The sequence below is a fragment of the Sarcophilus harrisii genome, chromosome 2 (genome assembly GCF_902635505.1).
Source record: "Sarcophilus harrisii chromosome 2, mSarHar1.11, whole genome shotgun sequence".
Classification (NCBI taxonomy): domain Eukaryota; kingdom Metazoa; phylum Chordata; class Mammalia; order Dasyuromorphia; family Dasyuridae; genus Sarcophilus; species Sarcophilus harrisii.
In genome coordinates, this window is record NC_045427.1 from 184,881,755 (window position 1) to 184,900,142 (window position 18,388).

At 36.0% G+C, this 18,388-nt stretch overlaps 1 long non-coding RNA gene across 1 annotated transcript in view; it reads right to left on the reverse strand.

Moving 5' to 3' along the window:
* Positions 1 to 200: 200 nt before the first annotated feature.
* Positions 201 to 18,388, reverse strand: part of LOC116421481 — a 66,741-nt gene continuing 48,553 nt past the window's right edge. Inside the window, exons 3-5 of the long non-coding RNA XR_004231852.1 lie at positions 3,110 to 3,296; positions 2,205 to 2,327; positions 201 to 418 (exon numbers count right to left, since the gene is read on the reverse strand). This is a non-coding gene — a long non-coding RNA (uncharacterized LOC116421481). The remainder of the gene's footprint in view (positions 419 to 2,204; positions 2,328 to 3,109; positions 3,297 to 18,388) is intronic.

Here is an 18,388-nt window from a genome sequence, read left to right on the forward strand (position 1 = left end):
TATACACACACGCACATATATATATCCAAGCAATACATAAGTGCATATTTATATAAATATATATAAATTTAAATATATATGCACATATACTCATACAGATATACACATAGATATATATGCATTTATCTGTATGTATGTCTGTATGAATGGAACGGACTAGATGAACAAGAAATAGAAATAAACAAAAATAGAACCCCAATGTTTATTAAACCAAGAACATAAACTACTAGGGTAAGAGTATTTTATGTAAACTGAAAGGAAAATTGGAAATCCGATTGTCAAAAATTACTTTTTTGACATGATCTTTTACCACAGAGTTGTTTTTGTTGGTATGTTGTTTCAGTCTGAATCTTCATGATTTCGTTGAAGTCTTCTTAGCAAAGACACTAGAGTGATTTGGTGATTCCTTTTCCAGATCCTTTTTTAGATAAAGAAATGAACATGAACAGGCTTAAGTGACTTGTAGAGTCTCACAGTTTTGTAAATGCCTAAGGCCAGATTTAAAATTAAGATAAACCTTTCTGACTCCAGACCTAATTCTCTATCCATTGCACCTCTAGCTACTTTACCATAGAGTACCACATTCAAATTAAATATAATTGGTCATATCCTTAAAAGATAGAAAAGAACAAGACTAGTCAATTTAAAAAAAAATTTGGCTAAAGAGAATTCTTAAGCAATAGACCAGCCTCAGAATTTTAATAAATTAATGTTGAGCACCTTAAATAAGAAGGCTTTTGCATGAATAAAATACATTTTGAAATATTTCAAAGAGAAAACATGAAGTGTAAAAATATTTACTTCTGTTATCATTGAGAGGGCCAGCATGGAATAGAATCAAAAGTACCTGGGTTTAGACTCTGACCCAATAGCTGTGTGACTAGAAGCAAGTCATTTAGATTCTCAGTAACTCATTCCTCACCAGGATATTCCTGATACCAAAATCAAAGGCCTAGTTCAAAGTGAAAAAAGTTACTCAAAAAAATCATATATCCAAAATATACAAGAAATTGACATAATTATATACAACACCAAGAACCATTCCCCAATGGATGGATAATCAAAAGATAAACTTTTTTTTTTTTTTTTTTGCAAATTGTCAACATCTCCATAAAAACATGCTATGTTATTAAATAGTGAGATAAACACTTATTAAAACAACTTGGATTTCATTTCTTACCACACAAATTAGCAAAGATAACAAAAGATGAGAACAGTACATGTTGAAAGAGCTATGGGAAAATATACACAAATAATAAGAAACAAAATTCAGCTCCTCAAAAAGAGAATGTATATTTGGAAAATGTAAATGTGATGGTATATTACTGTGTAGCTAGAAATACTAAAATGAGGAATTCAAAGAAACCAAATATTTAGATGATGAAAACAGTGAAAATTTGTTTGAGCGGCTCCACTATCTTTAGATAATCACCAGGTGATGTGGAGAGACCCAGAAAGCAGTGAATGGAAGGGACCAGATAGATTAACTGCTTGGGGGAGAGGGTTTGCCTGTATCTCTACAAGTGGAGGAGGGATCATATGGGTGCCAATGAGCCATATTTGCCTAGTCCATCAGAGAGAGATGGAGTAGACCCTTGAAAGGAAGGAGAAGACCCAAGAAACATTGGGTGGTTCCATTGCTGATTGTGCCCACCACTGATAGAGCATGACAGTTATGGCAATTGACTCATGGACATCTAAAATTGTTAATGATACTTCAAAACCCTCAGGAATCATTGGATTCTCTAAGACATGATAAGACTGTGGCAAGACTTCAAAATCTGCAGGAATCATTGGATTCCCTGACACATGATGAAACTGTTGCAGGACTTCAAAATCTGCAGGAATCATTGGATTCCCTAACACATAAAAAGACTTGCAGGACTTCAAAAACTTGCAGGGATCATTGGATTCCCTGACACATGAAGTAATGGACAATAGATCGGTTTTGGACTATCTCATGGCTGCTGAAGGAGGCATATGTGTGACTGTTGTTTACATACTCTCCTTTGAGGACTTCTGAAAATCTTTTGCAACACCATGTTGATTCCTATCATTTATTATATCACTACTTGCATGTACAATTCATGTTTGTTACACCACATTGTGCCTGTACTGGCTGTGGGGAGAGTCATCATGAATAGCCTGTGCTTTATTGTTATGTGCTTGTGTAATACCTCCTATGCTGATGGGTTTGTGCATACCTGTTTCTAGTAAGATCCTTCAGCCCAGAATCCTGCTAACAATATGTGGCTTGATTCCTGACTTCCCTTTGTTGTTTTTTATCTCTCTTCCTGAGAAGTCAGGGGTGTGATGACCGCTTATATCTTAAAACAAAAGAAAGCAGGAGATGTAAAGGGCTGAAACTCTGAAAAAGGTGTGCTTGAATCAGACAACCAAGCACTTAAGGCTAATTACCTATTCAACGTGAGATGACTCTTAGCATATGTTTTAGATAAATGGTTTTTCTTACTGTTTGGTGCTTATTGAATGTTTGGTATTACGATAAGCAGAGACAAGGATTTGAGGGTGGGGTGAGAGGGGGAGAGAGTCACTTTGCAGCAGGATGAGGAGGAGAGAAGTTAGTGACTTTGGACTCGAGAATCCAGGATATATCTTTGGCAAGCCTCAGGGCAGTTTGCCTGCTGCTTTCACTTCTCCCCCTAAAGACCAAGGACTTTTACTTATCCTGACTCTGGCTGACCCCATGGCCCTCCAGGGAGCTAGCCCAGACTTCACAATATACACCTAAATTTTATTGTCCATTGCAGTTCAGATTTCATGGTTTCCTAAATCCACAGGTATTAGTTGTCAAGAGGTAGAATGCTATACTGGATGAATAATAGATGATTTATTTATTTTGCATGTTAATTCTAGCCTCAGGGAACTCAGCATCAAAATGGACAATGCTTTTAAATTGCATGAGATATTTAAGAAACACAGCCATTTCTTATTTTTATTTTTTATGTTGATATTTGTAGAATAACACAGTTTTTTCCAGTTTTGATATTTTGAAGACTGTTATTTAACATGGGCAAAATAGTGGGGATAGTATTGTGAAAAGAATTTTCTATAGCTCTTTGGATAATTTTATAATCCTACTACTTACTTTTATTTTTTTTCACCATGACAGAGCACAGTCATTTATTTCAGAATTGTGAGGTGAAGAAATATTCAGAAATTTCAAGTTCCTTATACAAACGTTTTAAAGAATCATTTTCCTGATTGAAGAATCATCCCACGAATGTGCAATGTAGTACAAATAAAATGTTTGGCCCCAATTCTTACAGACACACCTGAAAGATATAGATAATAAGATTTAGGTTCTTCAGGCTAGAAAAAAAGGATAAAGTCAGAGGATCTGGTTTTGAATCCTGTATTTTACTTCTTACCTGATCATGGAGAAAAAACATTTAAATTCTCTGTGATTCAATTTCCTAATCAGTAAAACAAAGGATTGAAATAAATGATAACTAAGATCTGTTCTAGTTCAAATTCTAATAACTTGATGAGGGGATATTTGATCAGTCTCTGAGAGAAATATAAAGGGATAGATAAGGTTAACATAAATGATTGAATAAATGAATGAACGAATCAAAAATATTCATTAAATGCTTACTAAGTGCAGAGTACTGTGCAAAGCTTGGAGGAAGTGGAAAACTAAGTCTTGTCCTTGCTTTCAAGATGCTCATGTTCCAATAGGGAAGACAACACATATGGTAGGTTTCAGCAGCAAGTTAAATAGAAGCATCCCATCATGCTTAAGAAACATCCATAAATAAGATGATAATTTCTCTTCTTTAATGTCATTTGTACTAATAAAAATTATATGTTTCTGATGCTGAATGATTTAACGTGCCAAGGACTTTGAAAAGGAAAAATATATTTTTCTGACTCTTCCATAACTATTACTGAAGCCCTCAGAAGCAGTTGTCAGGCTCTATTTCCCCAGGAATTGTTCCAACGATGATGATTGCAGGTAATGGACTAGAAACAGGACCAGTGGTCTGGGGTGTGCTGTCACTTTTAGGGTTCTTAGGCTTATCTGCCCATTGTTGGCAGTCAATTGGCCATAGATATTGATAGTGGCAAGAAAGGTGGGCCCTTTGTTTTTAGTGACTTTTTTTTTGATGGTCCGTACTAGAAGCCATATTGGTCTTCAGCTCACTGCTTTTTCTAAGACTCTTAGGTTCAGAGTTCTAGATTCCAGGGTTCAAGATCTCCTGAATATAGACAGATCAGGGCTCTGGTGAAGTGGTAGTTGGGATGATGCTGATGCTAATTCCACCAGAGTGAAATAAACAGTCTCCCATCTCTCTTTCAGGGTGTCCTGTATTATCAGAAATATTAACTTGTTCTCTAAATTCCAAGAGACTAAAATGAGGAAGGTCCCTTGAATGCTGAAGGAAATATTTTCATTGGGGTGAAAAAGGAAATATTTCTTTATATGGAAGTTAAAATTTACTACTGGCACTAAAAAACCCCAAAGGATCAGATTATAAAATGTAAGAGTTGAAAGAATCATTGAATTTGTATCATTGAATCTGACACATTCTAGGAGAAAAAACTGAGGCCCAAAGAGCTAATGCAAGATGAAAATATAAGTAGGTTCAAAAAGAGTTTATATAAAATCATGGATGGTAGGTATAGAATGAGTTAAACCAAAGATTTCCAAGGGCTATGTCATTCAAAGTCTTCATGTTCAGAAAAGAAAGCCCAGTGAACTGGATGAAATAGTCTGACCCAAACTTCTGCAATTTCTTTAAATTTAAACATGAAAAAGATTTTTAAAAGTACAGCTAAATGCAATAATCCTTGTGTGTCTTGGAGTTTCATGGTCATTGTTCTTGAATAGAGTGGACCCAGTTCATTCTCTAAAAAGGTTTCTTTTGTGTTGCTATCATGAAATGGCTGAACTTAACTATTTTTTTTTCTTTTTCACTACATCACTAGTATATACTATATCACATTGCTCCAGAGAATGCAAGTAACCTTATGATGACTTTATCTACGAAATAGTAATCAACTTTGCAAAAATATCTGACTATTTAGCATTTAAGTGACACTTCAGGGCCAAATTCTGCCTGGATATAAGATAGGTGAATGAGACCCAGGTGACCTAAACAGATTTTTGCCCCTCCCAAATTGCAAGAAACAGATTTCTCACCCAGCAGGGCCCAGGACTATGTTTTCAAAGTGAGTTACTGATCTTTATGTTTTTGTTTTGTTAGCTGTTCCTCACAATTCTACTTTACAAATTTTTTAAAAGCACTAAATCTCCAGAAATATAAAAGAAATGGAAGATGGAAAAGTGGTCCCAGATAGAGGACTGACATAGGAAATATTCATGCTTCTATTGACTTTGTTTGGCTTCCTTCCTTCTTTCCTTCCATATCGCTTTTTTCTTTCTTTCTTTGATTATTGCTTTCTTTTTCTTTTTTTTTTTTAATATCCTCACTATTTCCCTCAATGAAATGAAGTGGCAAGGATTCATTCTGCTCTTCCCCCCCTCCCACCAATGAAGTTATTCCAATTAAAAAGAGCCATTAGGTGCAGGTTATCAGTGTTTTCATTCCTAAAAGTGAAATTTTCATGCTATAGTACCAGAGATGGGAAGAGGAGAGCAGAGATGATGTTGGTCTCCATGGACACAAATGCTTGGAGAGGTTCCCAAGTAATTTGACCAACAATTTTCTAATTACTCACATTAGAAAAGTAGATGAAAAAGTATGCTAGTCACTAAGCAGCTGAGATATTTTCCTCTGCAGAAAGGATACCCAATGCCATCTAAGGCAGGAGTCCTTAAGCATTTTAGGGTCATAGACCGCTTGATGAAGCTTATGTATCTCTTTTATGAATCATGTTTTTATTACATAAAATTCATAGGATTACAAAGAAAACCAATTAGGTTGAAGTAGTTACCGTATTTTAAAAAACAAGTTCACTAACACCAAGTTAAGAATCTCTGACCTAAGTTAATTTAACTTAAGAATTTCTGGCTTTCTAAAATAATTTATAAAAGACAGAAAGCTATCTCCTTGTGAACTCAGTCTTATATGATATAGGCTTTTGTGGTACCCAACAGAGAGGCTGTGTGATTCAATCAAAAGAAAAATGGACTAGGAAGTTTAGCCTGAAAGAATTTTGAGCTAAAAGAGACTTAAAATTATCTAATCTAACTCACATTTTATAAGTATAGGAGACTATGAGGGAAAATATCTTTTCCATGGTTGCATAGGCATTAAATAGGAAAATTAAGGCTTGAACACAGATCCTCTGGATTTAAACCTCATCCTTGTATCTTATTTATTATATGACATTGAACTAACAATTTTACCTAATTTTCCTCTTCTAAAAAAATAAGACCTATCTAAATGTTTTCAATGAAGTATAGCATAAATTCATGATCTCTTGATGACCTTCCAGCTCTCACATTCTATGAGCATCTGAACATATTCTTAAATTCCTTAAGATCCCCGGAGACTTTATATGCACTTTTATATTCCCTCCACTTTTCATAGGGTCTCACAACTAGCAAGTACTTAATAAGTGTTATCTTTAATTGAATACTTTCAATTCTACTAGTACTACAAGAGAATAAATTGAAGAGCAGAGGATCCCATTTGCAAAATTTAAAAAAAAATCTGAGATTTCAGAGGACCAACAATAACAACAAAAAGACCTACAGAGAATTTAAGGAATTTTTAGTATTCTAGCAGTGAAAGGAATTTACTAATGAGAAATTGTGACATAGTAAAAATACCATCAACTTTGAAATCCATCACCTGGCTAATAAGTCAATTTCACTTTCATTTAATTTGAGTTTTATTTGTTAAGACTACTCCCTACTCCCATCTTACCTAGGATGTAATACAAGAGCTAATTTCAAGAGGCCAGATCCTACTACTGGTCTACTCAGAAGCTTTGCCTTAGACTAGCTTGTCCCTTCCTTAGATAATCTGATAACACTCATCTTCCATGATTATTGTCATCCCCACCCCCAGTGCTCATTATCTTAATGCAGAATTTAGTGACATCACCTGATTGGTACAGGCTACTGAAGCCCAGACATCTTAGATTAGGCAACAAGATGGCATTGTAGATAATATGCTGAACCCAGAAATAGGAAGATTTGAGTTCAAATCCAGCCTTAGAACCTTACTAGCTATATGACTAAATAAGTTGCTACCTCTATTTGCCTCATTTTTCTCACCTATAAAATGAGGATAATAGCAGCTTTTCCTAGAGCTTTGTGAGGATTCAATGAAATAAAATTTGTAAATCCTTATTACAATGCCTGTATAGTATTCATTATAGATAATATGTGTTTCATAAATGTTTGTTCCCTCCCTTTTGCTCAAGAAATCTGCCAACCTTCCTGGAAGCAAGGATTAAAGACATACATCATCAGGCCAGCTGTTCTGCCACATACTAATTATATAACCTTGAACAAGTTACTCTGTCAGGCTAAATTTCAATTTCCTCATCTCTAAAGTGAAGGGATTAAACTAAATTACCTATAGAGTCTGTCTTCTCTAACGAACTACGATCTAAATTATCTAGATCAGAGGTATAAAATACAAGGCCTGAAGGCTTCATACAGCCCAACATATTCCTGAGAACAGCCTGAAAAAAATTAAAATATATTTAACACGTAATCATGTTAAATGTAAAAATATGACAAAACATAGATAATGTTAATATATGGCTTTCTAAGTCAATATGTAGTCTACAGGGATCTTATATATCATTTGTTTAGTGCACTCCATTTCTCTTTCACTTTGATACTATTGATCTAGACCAATAAATAGATGTTCCATGGATGATTTTTGGGAAAAACATAATTATATAGGATGAGAAGGTATATAGAACAGCTGTTATCAGCATTGGTCAAACCAATAGAGTCACAGATGCTTAAAAATTACAAAAGAGAAATGTTAATTCCAGGCCTTTTAAAATGCATCCTTTGTAATTTTAGAAATGCATCCAAAGCTATTTCAGGAAAATCTTCTTATCACAGCCTAACCTGTATAGAATCAGTGATCCCTTGCCATGAAGAAACAATATCAAGTACTGTTACAAGATATCAAACTATGAAATACATTTTCCATGGATCTTTACCTGTGGGTCAGTATACCAAGGAAGAGGCACAAAGTCAGGTCCTTGTCAAAGAGGCTTCTTGAAAAATAGCAATTTTAGCTATGTCCTTCTCTCAGCCAAAAACTTATTTCTTAAGCTTACTGTGCAAAGAACCCAGTCTTTTGAAAGACTCCACATTGAAATAATTTGATTATATTTACTGGTCTCATAATCAGTGTTAGAGGAGTTGTAAGAAAATAGTTACACTAATGTATTGATAGTAGAACATGAAATGGCATTACCAATTGGGGAAGCAATTCCTCGGAATTGAGGAAATAAAGTGACTAAATAGCTCCTACTCCTTGAACTAAAAATTCCATTCCTGGGTTCATATCCCAAGGGAAATATTGATAATAAGACAGTGACCATATAAAACAAAATATTCATAATAACACTTTGTGATATCAAAATTGAAAACAAAGTAGATGCTCATCTTTTGGAAAATAACTAAAGAAATCGTGATATATGAATGTAATGGAGCATTTCTGTACTATAAGAAATAATGAGTGTGAAGAAAATGGAGAAGTATAGAAAGATTTACACGAATAGATGAAGAGTGAAATAAATAGAGTCAAGAGCAAAGAAAATAAAAAATGCAATGATTATAATGAAAAGAATGCAAAAAACCCAATAGTGAATATAACTAAATTATAAAGATCAAACATGATTTGAATGAAAATATATGAGAAAATCTATTTTCTCAAGGAAATAGAAAATTAAAGGTGTTGCAGATTGTAATTGCTTTTGCACTTTTTTTTAACATTTTGATGGATTGTGCTGATTTTTTCTCTTCTTTTTTTCCTTCTTTTAAAACTACTATTTGTTCTATGGGATGGTTCTCTGGGAACCATAGGGAAAAAGAAAAGGATACTGGTGAAAACTATGAGGTAAAAGAAGACTAATAAAATGTATTTTAAAATATGTTCACCTTACTAATTAGCCTTCCTCCTGTCTATATTCCATTGATACTGCCCCAACATATCACTCAGTAGTAGTAATTCAATAAGACAACTATCAGTGGCTTGGCACTGTCCATTACCTCTAGGTATAACTAGCTAACTGCTTATTGTATTGTATCAACTGTTGGTCATAATTCTGCAAGTAGGGATGAAAATTTTATCAAAGAAGCTAAGCTGAAGATGATAATTATTCAAACTGGAAGTAGAATTCCCAGGCTTTGATATAATGATCAAGCAAAACCTATAGACAAATGGATACACTAGAAGGTACCTTGGAGACTTCTCAGATTTAGAAAATACACATGAAGGCTAAGGTGTGTACTGCAAAATGACCTATATAAAAACCCAAACCCCCCTACAGGAAATCAAGAAAGCAACATTTATTATGTGCCAGGCATACGCAGGATACAAAAAAGACAAAAGACAATTCCTGCCCTCAAGGAACTCACAATCTAATGGGGAAGATTACTTGCAAACAAATATATATAAAGCAAATTATACACAGGATAAATATCTGCCCTGAGAGGGCAATAGTACAGACATTCCTGGAGTGCTGATCCAATAGGAAACAATGTAAAGGAAGAATCCTGTGACTCCTCAAACAGACAGTTCTAAGAAAACGAGTAGAGCTCAGAATGTGTTATCAATAATACAGATATTGCTAATTTTATAACCCTATAATCATTAACCAACCTAATGGTGTATCCTTTAATGAAGGCTGCTTCTAATGATTTGAAGTAAAGCCAGATACACATATCTCCCCAGAGATACACACAGTTTAATTAAAGAAGCATTTATTATGCACCTACTCTGCAATGTAGAAGAACAAAGGCAAATTTCAAACATGGACACACAGGAAAAATCATTCAGATAATCAGACTACCTATATCCCCTTATCACCCACACAGTGATCTCATCTGCCTTTCTAGTTGTTCCTCCTGTCAACTCTGCCAGCACATTCTTCTCTGCAATACAAGAGCCAGTCTAGAAAGATCAACCTAAATGCCTAGTCTAGCTCTGTTTTTAAAATCTGGCTTTAGGATGTCTCTGAGGAGGAAGAAAAGCTGGCCTCATTAGAATTCCTGGCATTAACTACTGTTCTCCTGCCCCTCAGATCGATTGTCCTGCCCTCCTGATTGTAGTCACATGGAGAATATCATTGAATCAACCACATCAACAAGGGAATAAGACAGCGATTCTCTGTGGAATATTGTGAGACTAGCATTACAGGGAGCCAAATTTCAACTTGAAATAAGCAAAAACTTGATAACAAGTAGAATAGCCCCACCATTGAACAGAATGCTTCATTAGGCAGTAAGTTTCTCATCCTTGAAAATATTGAATCAAAGGCTGGATGAGAATACTGTAGAGAGAATTCTTGCATGGGAAATGGCTGTTCGACTTTTAAGGTCCCTTCTAACCTCCTTTCTCTGATTATTATGCCTCTCCATTTCCATACCATTCCCCCAATTCATTCCTTTTGCTAATGACTTACTGTCTGTGAGTATTTATAAATACTCAATGAAAAATTATTTGGTCCATTTAAAAGTTACTGGTGCAGCACTTTGAGCTTTTGGGAGGAAAATCCCTGTAAAAATTTAATAAGTAATTGAAATCATAAATAACACCAAGCCCAGAGAAGTCATATGACTTCTCGAAGGTCACAAAATCTAGTCTGTGTCATAGCCCATACTTAGAGAATGAATGGTTGATTTAAATTCACTACATTGGCAACACACTGATCTACATTTGCGTTTTCCCTTCCTTTTCCCCTTTACCTACATCCTCTACATCTCAAAGAATGTCTGTAGATTTGCTCCTGGGAGTCACTGTGATTCTCAGATTGTTAGAAGAAAAGATTCAGACTAGAATCACCCCAGCACAGTAGGTGGAATTGTTACTGTCCCGCTGAAATCTCCCCTGAAAAACTACATATAATTTAGAATTGAAAGGGCCCATGTCTGTCCAGTTAAGACTACCACCCTTTGTCCTTTGTCTTCTCACAGATACATCCCTCAATTTACAGATTAAGAAATAAAGGTCCAGACACTGTTTCAAGTGAGTGACTTATCCAGTCTCCCATAAGTAATAAATAGCATTGAAGATTCAAAAATCTAGGGCCTCTAGATTTTTTAGGTATACATAGGAATTTTAGGAATAGTGCCTCTGACTCCAAACCTACTATTCTTCCCATTTGACTACACTTCCTCTTTGTTTCCAATGCAGGATGCAACAGAAGAGCTCTCCAAGGTGGCTCTCAGTTCAGGGAGTCAGGCCTATGGAAAAAGGATAGCCCCAGGGAAAAACATCATCCCCAATCCTCCCTTGTACTAAGAGCAAAAGTCTCAGTGGCATCCTTCTTCGATGCAGCCTTCCAACCCGCCTGCCAGAATTAGCCAGAAAGCCCTGCTTTTGCTTTTCCAGAAGGTTTGTATTTGCTGCCTTCTGTCTCCCTTGTCTTTGTTGCTATGGAAGACTGACATAGAGCAAAGCTCAGCACAACAGAGGATTCATAACACCCCTCTTCTCTTTTCCTTTTCTGCAAGGGGAATACCCAGCATATACTGAGAACTACAATAGCAGGACATCAATGTATCAAGGCAGCTACCTTTGTTAGCAGAGAGTGTCAGGCAGGGCTCAGAAGAGGTGGTCTTGTGAAGTCTCTAGCTTCCTTTTCACTCCAAATGCAGAAGAAATAATATTAAGAATTCTTCTAACTAATTATAGTAATTTTGTGCAGCTTTATATCTCTTCCCCCTCTCCCAGATAGAGTATGTATGTTAGGAATAAGGCTGGCTGTACACATAGGTGTACAGGACAGTCATCCATGTGGCATGATTTTATGGGGTTGCCCCAGCATCTCAATCAGACTGTCACAATGCCTTGCCATTTCAACCGACAGAAATCATGGCTTCCTTTAGGTCAAGGCATTGCTCCCACAAGACTTAATTTTTTAAATGCAAATGCCCCTGGGAAATATAATTAATCTTAGATCATTCATTCACATCTCAACATGAGTGAGTTAGCACATAGAATGCTAGAGCTGAAAGGCATTTTAAACAGGATCATTGAATTTACAGCAGGAAGGAACTACAGAATTCATCTAATACAACCTTTCATTATATAGAGGAGGAAAGGGAGGCCTGTAGAGAGGAATCAATTTGCCCAAAGGCACAGCAGAAAGCAAGGATAAAAATCCAGGTTTCAGGACACTGAATCTAGTGTCCTTTTCATTATATTGTTCTCTTTCCCCTACAAGAAAACAAACTTTGCTCCTCTGCTAAAAGTAAATGGGAGGTAGGGAGAAGGCAGGGATAAATGATTGGTAATTTGTTAAGTCCTTAATATGTGTTACATATTTTTCTATACATTGAAGTACAGGTACAAGCAAGCAAGATTATCTCTAGTTTCATGGAGCTTACGTTGTAATGGAGAAAGAAGACATGTAGAGGAGAACTGAAAGTAGAAGTGAAAGGAAAAGGAGATAATAGGGAGTAGATGTGGTCAAAAATAGCATAAAAGCTTGGTTCCAGGCAAGAGAGGTCAAAAGTTCACTTATTTGAGCTCAAAGACTTGGGGGCAGAGTCCAGGATTGATGATGGGAAGAGAATAAGGATAATGCAACATGGCAGCATATATGGAGATAACCAGAAAGTGCATAAGAAATAGTATACCAGTACTTCAATGGATCTCTAACCTCATCCATGTAGTTATTTCCTCCAAAATTGTGTCATTCCCTTCAGTAATTCTGGTTGTAACTCACCTACCCTATATAACTCTCCTTTATTTTCTTCTATATATTTATTACAATGGATCTAGGAAATACACTAGGAGTCTTCCTCAAGCTCTTTTCACATTACATGGATACTTATGGAGCACTGAAACTGGCTTTCACTAATGCTTTGTAAATCTCAAGTCATGTCTTTCTCTGATGGTATCCTTTACACCAGGTTTCATAGATACTTGTATGGGTAAAACTAACATTTTTTAAGTATTTAAGTTAATTCCTCTAACCAAAATTTACAGCAGGAAAGAACTACAGAATTCATCTAATACAACCTTTCATTATATAGAGGAGGAAAGGGAGGCCTGTAGAGAGGAATCAATTTGCCCAAAGGCACAGCGGAAAGCAAGGATAAAAATGGATGCCCATTGATGGTATATAAATAATAGATAGTTTTCATCAACCACTTGTCCCACCAGATCTTTTCTTCCCAACTTGTAAAGAGTTCTCTGATTTTGGTTTCTGGATTCAAATCCTTACTCTAAATTATTTGTATAACTAATCTTGGACAAATCACTTAATAAATCATTGTTAAATGGAATTAAATAAAAATCCCTAGATTTCCTTTAAAGTTCTTCTCTAAAATAAATTCTTATAATTTTGTAAGAATAGTTAGGCCAAACTTGAATAATTATGAATCTTATTAAGTCAATAAAGACTTACTGATAATCATAACATCATATATATAAATACACACACACATACACACACACATTTGTGTGTGTGTGTATGTATGTATGTGTGGTATTTTTCCCCAGTAATGGAATAGGAGACATACTTTTATCTAGAAGGTTTGTTGGGAAGTCATGGTGGTTGAAATTCGTGAGGGTAATTGGAATTACTAATTCCTTTTTTCTTTCAGGTAGAAAAGAATAGACAAAATGTGATAATATCTTGTTCAGTCATTTTTCAGTTGTGTCCAACTCTTTGTGAGCCCATGTTTTTCTTGGCAAAGATACTAATGTGATTTTCTGTTTCCTTTTTCAGCTCATTTTACAGATTAGGAAATGAGGCAAAAGAGTTAGGTGATCTGCTCAGAGTCACACAGCTAGTAAATGTCTGAGGCCAGATTTGAACTCAAAAATATCTGCCTTTCTGACTCTAGGCTTGGTATTTTATCATTTGAGCCACCTAATTGTCCTCTGAGAAGATGCTAAATTCTGAAAAAGTTGGGGTAACCATGCTCCCAGTGAATCAGTGCCTTCATATCCCCTTGGATTAGTCTGAAGGAGATGTGATTTTAGATTGAGATGCCTACAATCTACTCAAAGCTAAAATTGTTGTTGGAATTTCATTCACAGGGACCAACACATAGAAATGACAGTTCTGTTCAGAGACCTTTCTGGTACCCTTCAAATAATACCAGTTCTGGGAGACCAAAGGCAAACATCTATGAAGAAGGAAGCTAGTGATAGGCAGTGAATATAAGGCACATAGATATTACCAAAAGTCAAGTTATGTATAACTGACTACCAAGGTGAAAGCAGGGATTCAAGAATATTAGAGCAAGGACTGACAAGGAACAACCCCTGATATCAGAAGATCATTATCTGTGCTTATTATTTCATGATTCTTTCATATCCTTCTTTCAAACATTCTTAAGTTGGTCATTAAAAAAAAAAAAAAAAAACTAGAGATGAAAAATGGCAAAAGTTTAATTGGGCAGCTAAGACAGACTACTCCAATATTCAGAAATAACTCAGTGTACTGGGTTTTAAGATTCTATGATTTCATAAGGCCAAATACTTGGACCCTGGGATTTGGATCTCAGCTCTGACATATGCTATCTGTATGACTTCAGGCAAGTCCCTTCATGAGCCTCAGTTTCTTTACTTGTTAAAGGAAAAGTTTAGACTAGATACGTAGCTGGGTGGCACAGTGGATAGAAGGCTAGGTCTGGATTCTTCCTGAATTCAAATCCGGCCTCAGATATTTCCTACCTGTATGACCCCAAGCAAATCACTTAACTCTATTTGCCTTAGTTTCTCATCTGCAAAATAAACTGGAGAAAGAAATAGCAAAACATTCCAGTGTTTCTGCCAAGAAAACCCCAAATGGACTCTTTAAGAGTCAGAAACAATTGAAAAATGAGTGAACAACAAAGACTAGATGATCCCTAAGGTCTCTAATATTCTGTGAGCACTACCTAAGAAAGACAAAAGCAATGTGCCCATTTTTATATCTCTTCCCTATACACAGAGAGAGAGAGAGAGAGAGAGAGAGAGAGATAAAAACAACACACATCACTCCATGCTTGATAATCCTGTCCAGAAGCATCTGTGAGCAGAGAATGAGAGGGCCATGAGGCAGCTGGCCTCGACACAGTCTGCAGGCAAGCAAGGACTGTCAGAAGGATTGTTTGATATCAGAACAAAAAGACAGATGTGTCAAATCCCCAGTATAGGAGTCTCAATTAATTTTTTAAAAGAGCATAGATTAGCAGAGAGGGAAATTCTGGTCAGTGGCAAATAGTCCATGCGTGGTTTCTTTGCAGTGTACCCTTTCAAAGATCAAGGTGAGTTATTTGAGGAGGATGTTGGCCTCCATTCAATATTTATAGTTCTTAGTTTGCCCGACCTGTGTTAAAACATTCCCACCTCATTTTGGCCTGATCTGCCATAGTCAGACACATTATAACTTGATTCTAACATAGTGATGTTATTTTGGTCCTCTTTAAGAACAAAGGACAACAACTAACCGGCCATATTTCCTCACACTATGAGATCACTAGTGGGTCTTGTAGATATCTAAGAGCAGTCATTCTTATACTGTAAGTTCAAAGCTTTTGAATTACTGATTCCTCAAACAGGAATTGAAAAGTTACTAAAATGTCAATATTTCAGACTATCATGGAGAACATGATAGAATACACTCTATTCTTTTCCTTCAGGAGCTTGGGACTTGATAGAAGAATAAAAGATACAATGGGTTATTTGTGTGGACTGGAATTCACAACTAACTTTAAAATTTACTATCTACTTGTGTATACCCATGTGTGTTCATGTATATACGTATGTTCATGAGTATATATACACATGTATATGTTTATATGTCTACAAGATAAATGTGGATTGTATGCTTATTTCCCAAGTGACAGAAAGATATACAGAGGCAGAACTAAGAATATGACTAATACATAGATATGTGGCCTTGATGTCAGAAACACCCAGATTCATGTCCTACCTCTGATACATAACCTAGACAAGTCATTTAACTTCACAGTGCCCTAAGCCAGTCTCTAAAAATTTAATTGGCAAAATACATTACATTAGCAAAGAGAGTTTGCTCAGGGGGGAGTTTCTGATGTCTATGAAATCATAGGCCCAGATTAACACACATACATACTATATCTAAAATGCATATATATGTTTGTATATATATATATATATATATAGTATATGTGTATATATATAATATATGCACATGAGCCTATGTACACATACATACATAAAGATATACATAGAATGAACAGGAATAGAAGAATATTGGAATTTAAATCAGAATTCAATCAACTCATTAATCAACAAGCATTTATTAAGATTCCTGATGTGCTTCATGGACTATGATAGACCCTCAAAGAACAAAAATTTAAAAAAAAACATGCAAAAAACATTCCCCATCCTCAAAGACCTTATAGCCTATCAGAGAGGCAGTGTGGGCATATACAAAAATAAATACAAAATATGCATAAATAAAAGGTAAATGGAGGAATTAGGAAAAACTAACTAAAGAGGTAGACAAGAAAAAGGCTCACATTGAAAGTAATCTTTGAACTGAGTTTGGAAGGAAACTAGAGATTGGAAGGGATCTCTAGGTAAAGAATGACTTCTTTTTACCCTTCTGATTTTCTGCTCATATTGTAGGCTATTCAAAATTATACAGGACCTATTTCATTTACTTTCATTCACAGAATAGCCATTATTCTATGAATGATCATGAGATCATGAACTATTAAATCTAGAAAGCTCCTTAGAGATTGGTTAGTATAGCTACCTCATTTTTCAGAAGAGCGAAACTAGGCACAAAGAGTACCTTGATATCATACATCCAGTGAATTGGAAAAGATAGAGAACTAGAAACCAGGTTGAAATAACCTGGTCAATATTATACAAGTGGTTAGTTGTAGAGATGGGAAAAACTAGAGCTAACCCAGAATCTTTCCCATGATCAGACTAATTTCAGTCTACCTCCTGGAGTTTTGAATTGGATTCTCTAACATAATTTTACCCTTAATTTCCACTGGCCTGGTAAATCAAGACTTCTAGATTTAATGTCATTCAATTCAGTAGCTATGTTTCAATCCTCTATGTTGTATAATGCCACAATAACTGACAAAGTTATTCTATTAACTCATGGAGGAACTTTATCTGCATCAGTGGAGGGCATTATCTGTATGTTTCAACTCATGTAGCTGCTTTATTCATGTCTTCACAGACTGCCTCTGCAAGCTGCAGCAACTGAAGAATTTGTTACCCTCTGGCCATCTTTTTGGCAAAGAGTCACCACTCTGAACTTCGCCACCTAAGTTTTCCGATGACAAATTTATGGTCCGCCACTGCATCTTTACTTTTATTAACCTTTCTAGCTTGATAAGGCCGACTGCAGCAGCCAACATTCCATGGCAGAGTCTTCAAGAGCCCAGCTTGGCCCTCAGACCATGCAAAGGCATCAGAGAAGGACTTTAGAAGGAGAATGAGCCACCATACAAATTCATACAGTGTGATCCTGAGCAAGTCATTTCTCCACTCATGGATGAATTCATGGCTCCCATAAAATGAGGGAGTTCTTTGAAACCTTGAAGATATTTGCAATTCTACCTCTTATTGTTTGCTCTATATTGCTTTACCTAGCTTTAATCCTCCTGAAAGCAAAGACTAATTCACTATTTTTTATTGCCATCATTCTCTCCAAGTCCCCTACTCCACTACCAGCCAAATATTGAATACACTGTAAGTGCTTAATAAATGCTGGCTGAATAAGTCAAGGAATGACTATTCCCTATACAACAGACCAGAATACATTTTTCCTGCTATCATAAAAAGGCATATAGCTTGACCTCCCCATCTCAGGCATCAGCCAGCAAACTTTTCAATAACAGTGAGTTATAAACTTAAAAGGGGTGAAGAACAGAGGCCTCGGGCTCAGGTCTGAAGGCTAGGATGAGCTCCAAATTGCCTAAAGCACACTTGCTTGATTGGGAAGGGGTAAAACAGGTGGAGACATTATTAGAATGCTGGCAAGAAGCATGAGTACACAGTATTGGCTTTATCCCTCCCCCACCTACCTACATACAATACCCAGGGGCACACACTTTCCCAGAACAGCATGGATCCAGCTAACCCCTCCTTGCCCCACTTCTCCCGCTTTCTACAATCTAAGGAAAAAGAAAGCATCTCCATTTCTAAAACTCCCAGTCCTCCCTACCTTTGTGATTCCCCTTTAAGGAGCTGGCTGGCTTTTTGCATACACACGGGGCTTTCCCAGGCCTGCTCTCAGCTGTCTATTG